The sequence below is a fragment of the Chlorocebus sabaeus genome, chromosome 13 (assembly GCF_047675955.1).
Source record: "Chlorocebus sabaeus isolate Y175 chromosome 13, mChlSab1.0.hap1, whole genome shotgun sequence".
NCBI lineage: Eukaryota > Metazoa > Chordata > Mammalia > Primates > Cercopithecidae > Chlorocebus > Chlorocebus sabaeus.
Genome location: NC_132916.1, coordinates 58,851,421 through 58,858,791, shown reverse-complemented (window position 1 = coordinate 58,858,791; position 7,371 = coordinate 58,851,421). Strand labels below are relative to the sequence as shown.

Genomic DNA, 7,371 nt, shown 5'->3' with positions numbered 1-7,371 from the left:
CAGGCGATCCCCATTAGCTGAATCCAAACAGAAGCCAGAGTGTAAGGGATCTTATTCATGTAAGCCATACAAGTCACAGAGCAGAGAGAGAAGGCCAGAGAGGGGCCTGAAGGGATAACTGAAAGTGTTCAAGACACCAGCCTCTTACGACTTTAGGAGGAGTCACCTGAGGGTGAAACTGACACTGTAGAAGTCAGAGCAGGGTACCTGGGTACGTGAAGACAAGGAACTCTTAAAGTCTGCCCTATCTTGGATTTTCTGCTATGTAAGTAACACAAGTCTTTCAAGTCTATTATTCAAGTCAGTTTAACTCAGAAAATCTTTAACCTACAATGACAATTATCTTAATGCTTTTCAAACAGCAAGTGGTAGCTCATTAGTGGGTTGTGAAATTATTCCAGTAAGTTAAAACCAGCACTTTTTTTAAATTGAAAGAAAAAAAAAGAGTAGAATAGAATATATGAGAGTACATCACACAATAAAAGAATAAGTATCTCTTCCTGAAACTTTTGGCTTTGTGTATGTGGATATACAAGAAGCTACAGTTCTCGTTACAGTAATAAAATATTTTTCTTTGATTTTTATTTTTTAATGTCTGGTGTATATTCAAAGTTGTACCACTTCCTATGCAAAGAAATGCCCCACTCCTGATTTCTGAAGATACTTTAAGAATGATTTGAGAGATTTTTGCACATCCAAATGCCAAGCTGCAGTGCACCTAGGATGCCGCGTGGAAGCGGGAACTGCACTTCCTGTGTGGCCACTCAGGTCAGCCGGGTACCTCACATGAGAACGGCATTCAGGGTGGCTCATGCCTGAAATCCCAACACTTTGGGAGGCCAAGGCGGTTGGATCACCTGAGGTTAGGAGTTTGAGACCAGCTTGGCCAACATGGTGAAATCCTGTCTCTACTAAAAATACAAAAATTAGCCAGACGTGATAGCACACGCCTATAATCTCAGCTACTCAGGAGGCTAAGGCAGGAGAATCACTTGAATTCAGGAGGCAGAGGTTGCAGTGAGCCAAGATCTCACCACTCCATTGCACTTCAGCCTGGGTGACTGAGTGAGACTTGGTCTCAGAAAAAAAAAACAAAAAGAAAACTAAAGAACTGCAGCCAGGCCAGCACCAGCAGCTCAGCTGCCAGCAGCGGCATCCCCCTTTGCAGCTGGCCCTCCTGCTGCTGGGCCCAGGCAGCCAGATCTGATGGCCCAGATAGCAACCACTGGAGCTGGCGTGGGGCACACACTGGGTCATGCCATCACTGGGGGCTTCAGTGAAGGAAGTAATGCTGAGCCTGCAAGGCCTGACATCACTTACCAGGAGCCCCAGGGAACTCAGATGCCACAGCGGCAGCAGCCTTGCTTCTATGAGATAAAACCGTTTTTGGAGTGTGTGCGGAACCAGGATGACATCAAGCTCTGCGAGGGTTTCAGTGAGTTGCTGAAACAGTGCAGACTTGCTTTCAGATTGGCCCAATCAAGAAGTTTAAATTGGAGAAATGGAAAATCAGCTCTCATAGCAAGTTAATTTAGTATAAAAATATAATTGATAGTGAAGAGATAAAGAGTAACCATCAGTTAAACCTCTTGGGTGTCATTCATGGCTTTCTTCCTTCAGAATTAAAATGGAAGAGGCTGTTCTTACTTTGTAGAATTCCATTAAGATGGTGTGGAATTTAGGGCTGGGCCAATGTTTGCGTGGCCTCTTTAAACTAGCTGTTATGATTTTATTCTGTTAAATTAGCTGTTATTATTTTATTTATGAGTTAATTAGAATAAAGTGATTGTCTTCCAAAAATAAGAATGACTTGAGTTCTAAGCCTTATGCTAATAGTAACTCATTTCTTTTATCCTGATTCTAAAGTTTTCTCTAATTAGACTCTTGAGTGTTTTCATTACAGGTCTTATTCACTGGCCTTTATTGTAAAACTCGTCCTGGCTGGGCGTGGTGGCTCTTGCCTGTATTCCCAACACTCTCAGAGGCCATGGTGGGAGAATTGCTTGAGGCCAGGGGTTCAAGACTAGCCTGAGCAACACAGGGAAACCCCATCTCTACAAAAATAGAGTTAGCCGAGTGTAGTGGCATGCACCTGTGGTCCCAGCTACTTGGGAGGCTGAGGTGGGAGGGTCACTTGGGCCTGGAGGTGGAGGCTGCAATGAGCTATGATTGTGCTACTACACTCCAGCCTGGGCGACAGAGTGAGACCTTCTTTCTCAAACAAAACAAAAACAAAACCTCCTGTCAGCCAAGCTTGCTATCTTAGGGACCAAGAGTTAATTAATCTGACAGTTCCAAAAATTACAAACTACCCCCTGATAATGACTAATAAACATTGAACAGAATTCTGCACTCACTTTTGAAAGATTATATTGCAGGAACTTACCAGTTCCTCTTCATTTTATTGTCAGATCATGATCCTACTGCCTGGTGACATAAAACTTTTCAAATTGAAGGGAGTATGGATGGTATATAAATGCTAATGCCCTTAGAAATGCTTTCAGATGTAAGTAACAGAAAGGTAATAAATACATTTAAATATCTCAGCTAACAAGCTGTCCAGAGGTGGGCTGTTCCACTTCCATTTAGGGAACAGTAGCTCAAAATGACATCAAGGATTCAGGCTCTTTTTATACTTTCACTCTGCCATCTTTAGTACATTGGCTTATTATCCAGTCATCTTGTCACTTCTTGGTTACAGAAAGATCAATGCAGCTCCAAGCAAGTTATCCTTACTTAGTTACTTCTAAGACAAGAAGAAAGATTTGGGGTCCAAAGGACTTTTCATAAATCTCTGTATTTCTAACCAGGAAGAAAATCTTTCGATGCTGCTTCTTGGTTAGTGGAGGGGGAAAAAAAGAAAATATTTCCGAGATACCTCCCACCCCCTGCCGACACATTTTACCTTACATCTTTTCAGCCAGAAATTGACCCCCTGCCAAATGTTAGAACAAACAATAGCAAGGGGGAACTGAATGACCATGACTGGCTAAGATCTATGAGATTCATTCCCTGGAGTTCACCACCTGCCTTGAGATTTAGAGATCCTAACAAAATCAGGATTCTGTGGTTGGCAAGGAGAAAGTGGTTATTGGATGAGCAAGCAACAGTGCCTTTCATAATAGCTTCCCCCTCTGCTAGCAATTCTGCTAGCAAAATTGGACTGCCTCATCAGAGCAGACAGAACGACTTTTGTCATGGTGTAATGTCAGTTCGTTGGAAAGGCTCTCAGGAAAATAGGTCACCAGTGCACTTTCTCTGCACTAGGTAATAGGAAAAAAATAAAGAGAAAAAACTAAGGTAGCAGGGACAAGTGACTTGATACTTTTAAACCTTTGCTTCAGCGGGAGAGGCTTTAACTAAAGACTTTTTATGTCAAATGCCTACTAGAGTGAGACTAACGATGTACCAACCTCTAAACCTTCAAGTTTATGAGTCAATCAGAACAAATGGCTAAGGACATTTCAGAATTTCCTGCACACGCATGTTCCACAAAATCCTTTTTTTTTTTTTTTTTTTTATTATACTTTAAGTTCTAGGGTACATGTGGATAACGTGCAGGTTTGTTACATATGTATACCTGTGCCATGTTGGCGTGCTGCACCCATCAACTCGTCAGCACCCATCAACTCATCATTTACATCAGGTATAACTCCCAATGCCATCCCTCCCCCCTCCCCACAAAATCCTAACAACAATTCCAAATGGCCCTATTAGGTGACCACGTATGCATCCATGTTTAAACAGATATGAAGTAATGACTAAATTACTTACTTGGTTGACATTCATCTGAATATGTCTTTCCAATAGATCACTATTTTATTCAGAATTAAATACCATACATTCAAAACTGCTCACTTGCATAGTGTAAAGTTTGCTTAGACGCTTTTATTGAGACTAGCTCTTTGTCTTTTGATGGATCAAAGCTATTTTATTCAAACTGAATACCAGCTGCAAACAGTGGCTCCTGTTTGTAATCCCAACACTTTTGGAGGCCAAGGCAGGAGGACTGCTTGAGGCAGGAGCACCGGAGCCACGTAGTAAGTCCCTGTCTCTACAAAATAAAAATAAATAAATAAATACCTGAATACCAGTTTGATCAGTGTTTTGCTAAAATATTTTAATTGTTAGATACATGTTCTAACCTAAGTATAACTTTCTCACAGGTATTTCTGCATTGCCAAGAACTCAGAGAAGTTACTATACGGAGTACTGTTAGCATAATTCATTTAATGTTTGAACTTGCCTTGGACTGAGATGTTCATGCTGGCACATATTGTGTAGTGATTAACAGCCAATAGATATAGATCATTTACTTGAGGAGGCATTGTACCAGGCATTTTCCAGACATGTGCTCATTTAATTCTTACGAGTCTGGGAAATAAGCATTACTTTCAGCATCGTTATGTATGAGGTTAACTTTTTAGAAAGAGGATGTAAATATTCTCTGGTCATTTTTATTGTAAATTTAAAAATACTGTATTTTTAATTGTCAAATATTTTGAAGCCATCATTATAAAGCTGTTAGGTTGAACCAGTTATTTTAAATTTGCTGAAGTCCATGGAGATTACAGTCACAGTTAATTTAGTTTGTGTAGACTATTAAAGTTCTTTGATTATAAACAAGAGAAACAGATTCAAGATAACTGAAACATATTGGAAGGGCTTAGAGTAGCTCACAGAATCAAAGGTGAACAAGTGGATCATGGGAAGAATAAGCAATAGAGTAATTTCCAGCATCCAGATGGCAGGCATGAGTGGACCCATTTCTTCAGGAATATACCACAGGGATGATCAACTCCAATCTCTTCCTGATCACCTGGCTCACAACTGGAATTTGTGAGGTTGAATCTGATTGGCCTCACTTGGGCCACATGACACTGTTTTTCAGGGGAGGACACGAATCTTGTTTATTGGCACAAACTAGGAAAGGGGTAATTCCCCAAGGAAAAAGAAAGGTGCTGCTTCCAGAAAAGAGTGGGTGCTGGGACTGGCAAAAACACCATATGTCCATTACAGTATGTGACAGAGTTGTGATTCAGACCTCAAACCACCGGTTGGGTGTGGTGGCTCACATCTGTAATCCCAGCGCTTGGGGAGGCCTAGGTAGGTAGATCGCTTGAATCCAGGATTCAAGACTAGCTTGGACAACATGGTGAAACCCCGTCTCTATTGAAAAAACAAAATTAAAAAAAACTTCAAACTACTCCAAAATTATTTTCTCTTAATAATTTTCTTATTTTTAAAATCATTCATAAGTGAAATAATCCCAATGGAGCAAAATGAGATAAATATATAATAATTATCATGTATAGCTTGGCAGTGCTATGTGCAAATTCAGTGATACCAGTGCTCACAGAAAGGTCTTGGGGGAATTCAATGGCAGGTCCTGCTGATGGTTTTGTCATCTTCTCTGCTGGTCTCTGTTATGCCAGACCCACTTATTGGGAAACCATTAGCAACCAGACTGGTGCAATCAACCAAATCTGGGACCAGTGAGCTGTCTCATTTCTCAGCCCAATTGCGGAAGTGTGTACTTCCTATGTTTGGTGGACTGACTCCAGAAAATTAACATTATTGCTGCTATTAATATCATCCAGAAGTTTCCTTAGTGGTTTACTGTTTTAATATTAGCCCTTGGAAACAAAATAGCACCTTATATTTTTAAATTTCCAAGTTCCTTTTTGAAGTCAAGACTTATTTTTGCACAGAATTCTCATAGTTTCTACGAACGTCTGAAAAGACAACGTAGGCTATAAAATTTTGCTTTTGGCCAGGTGCCGTTGCTCACGCCTGTAATCCCAGCACTTTGGGAGGCCAAGGTGGATGGAGCACAAGGTCAAGAGATCGAGACCACCCTGGCCAATACGATGAAACCCCGTCTCTACCAAAAATACGAAAATTAGCTGGGCATGGTGACGCATGCCTGTAATCCCAGCTACTCAGGAGGCTGAGGCAGGAGAATCGCTTGAACCCGGGAAGCGGAGGTTGCAGTGAGCCGAGATTGCGCCACTGCACTACTCCAGCCTGGCGACACAGTGACACTCCGTCTCAAAAATTTTTTTTTTTGCTTTTTAAGCTAAAGATGTGTTTCAATTTGTAAAGTAGCCACCTGAAAAGCCCTATAATATTTGAAAATTCTCACCATTCAATATCTTTGTTCTTTGGAGCTGTAAGGTATATTATTTTGAAATGCCTGAAGACTTCATTTAGAATTATGAAATCAGGCTTCTTACTTTATTAAAATATTGTGTGTGCTTTGGTCCAACGTGGTCCTGGTGCATAAAATCAAACAACGAAGTTCTAGCAAAAAAGAAAGGAAGGAAGGAAGGGGAAAAATAATCTAAAAATTATTCTTCTCTACCATCCATCGAACCTGTTAAGACACAGGGTGGGGTATATGTCTACACATGCAGTCTTAATTGATGGCCAAGATAATTACTGCTAGAAATAATGAAGAAAATGAAGAGACAAAGGGGTAAAAAGATCCATGGCATTGCTCCAATGAAGCAGACTCAGGCAGTGTTGTATTGAAGCATTTAATTATCCAGTTGCTAGTTTTATAGGGGCCTCTGAAGGCTCAGTTAGACTTAACAAACTGAAGGGCTAAGGATATTACTGTAGATCTAGATTACAGGGGTTTGAATCTCAGTTCTACTGTTTAATAACTATGTGACCAAAATCAAATTATACCATGTTACCTCTGTGGGCCTTAGTTTTCTCATATGTAAAATGGGGATAATAAAGACACCTACTACATAGTTGTGTGTGTGTGTGTGTGTGTGTGTGTGAGAGAGAGAGAGATAGAGAGAGAAACAAAGAGAGAGATAGTGAAAGAGAGAGAAAAAATACTTCTAGGGTACCTGGAATGGTACCTGTACATTATATTGTTTTATCTGTAGGTAGGATATTGTGGAACCATGAAAACTATGTCATAGAAATAGTTATCTACTGGCATCTGCAAAGGTTTGTTATTAAATAGCATATAGAGCATGAATCTAATTTTAGTTTTTATATATATTCATTTAAAAAAGTATAAACCATGTAATATTAACAGTGGTTATCTCTGAGTGGAGCATTATCTTGAGTGATAGGATTATGAGTGATATTTACTTTATTCATTGTGCTCCTTCATCGTTTCCACATTTTCCAGATTTGAACAAATGAACCTAATTGATTTTACAACCAGGAAAAAAACTATACCTATAACAAGCATTTTTAAAAATGGTGCTAAATAAAAAATATTGGAATCAAGTAGAAAAAGGCCTTCCCATTTTGATGGATCACGATCAAAGATAAGCCAGTCTCATTGCAGAGGAGCAAAAAAATTCTGAGGCTCAATCCACGGTATCTGAAGAACAACATGGGATT

General features: G+C 40.0%; 1 pseudogene; it reads left to right on the top strand.

Moving 5' to 3' along the window:
• Nucleotides 1–723: 723 nt before the first annotated feature.
• LOC103241003 (putative coiled-coil-helix-coiled-coil-helix domain-containing protein CHCHD2P9, mitochondrial) lies at nucleotides 724–1,535 on the top strand (annotated as a pseudogene).
• Nucleotides 1,536–7,371: the final 5,836 nt, after the last annotated feature.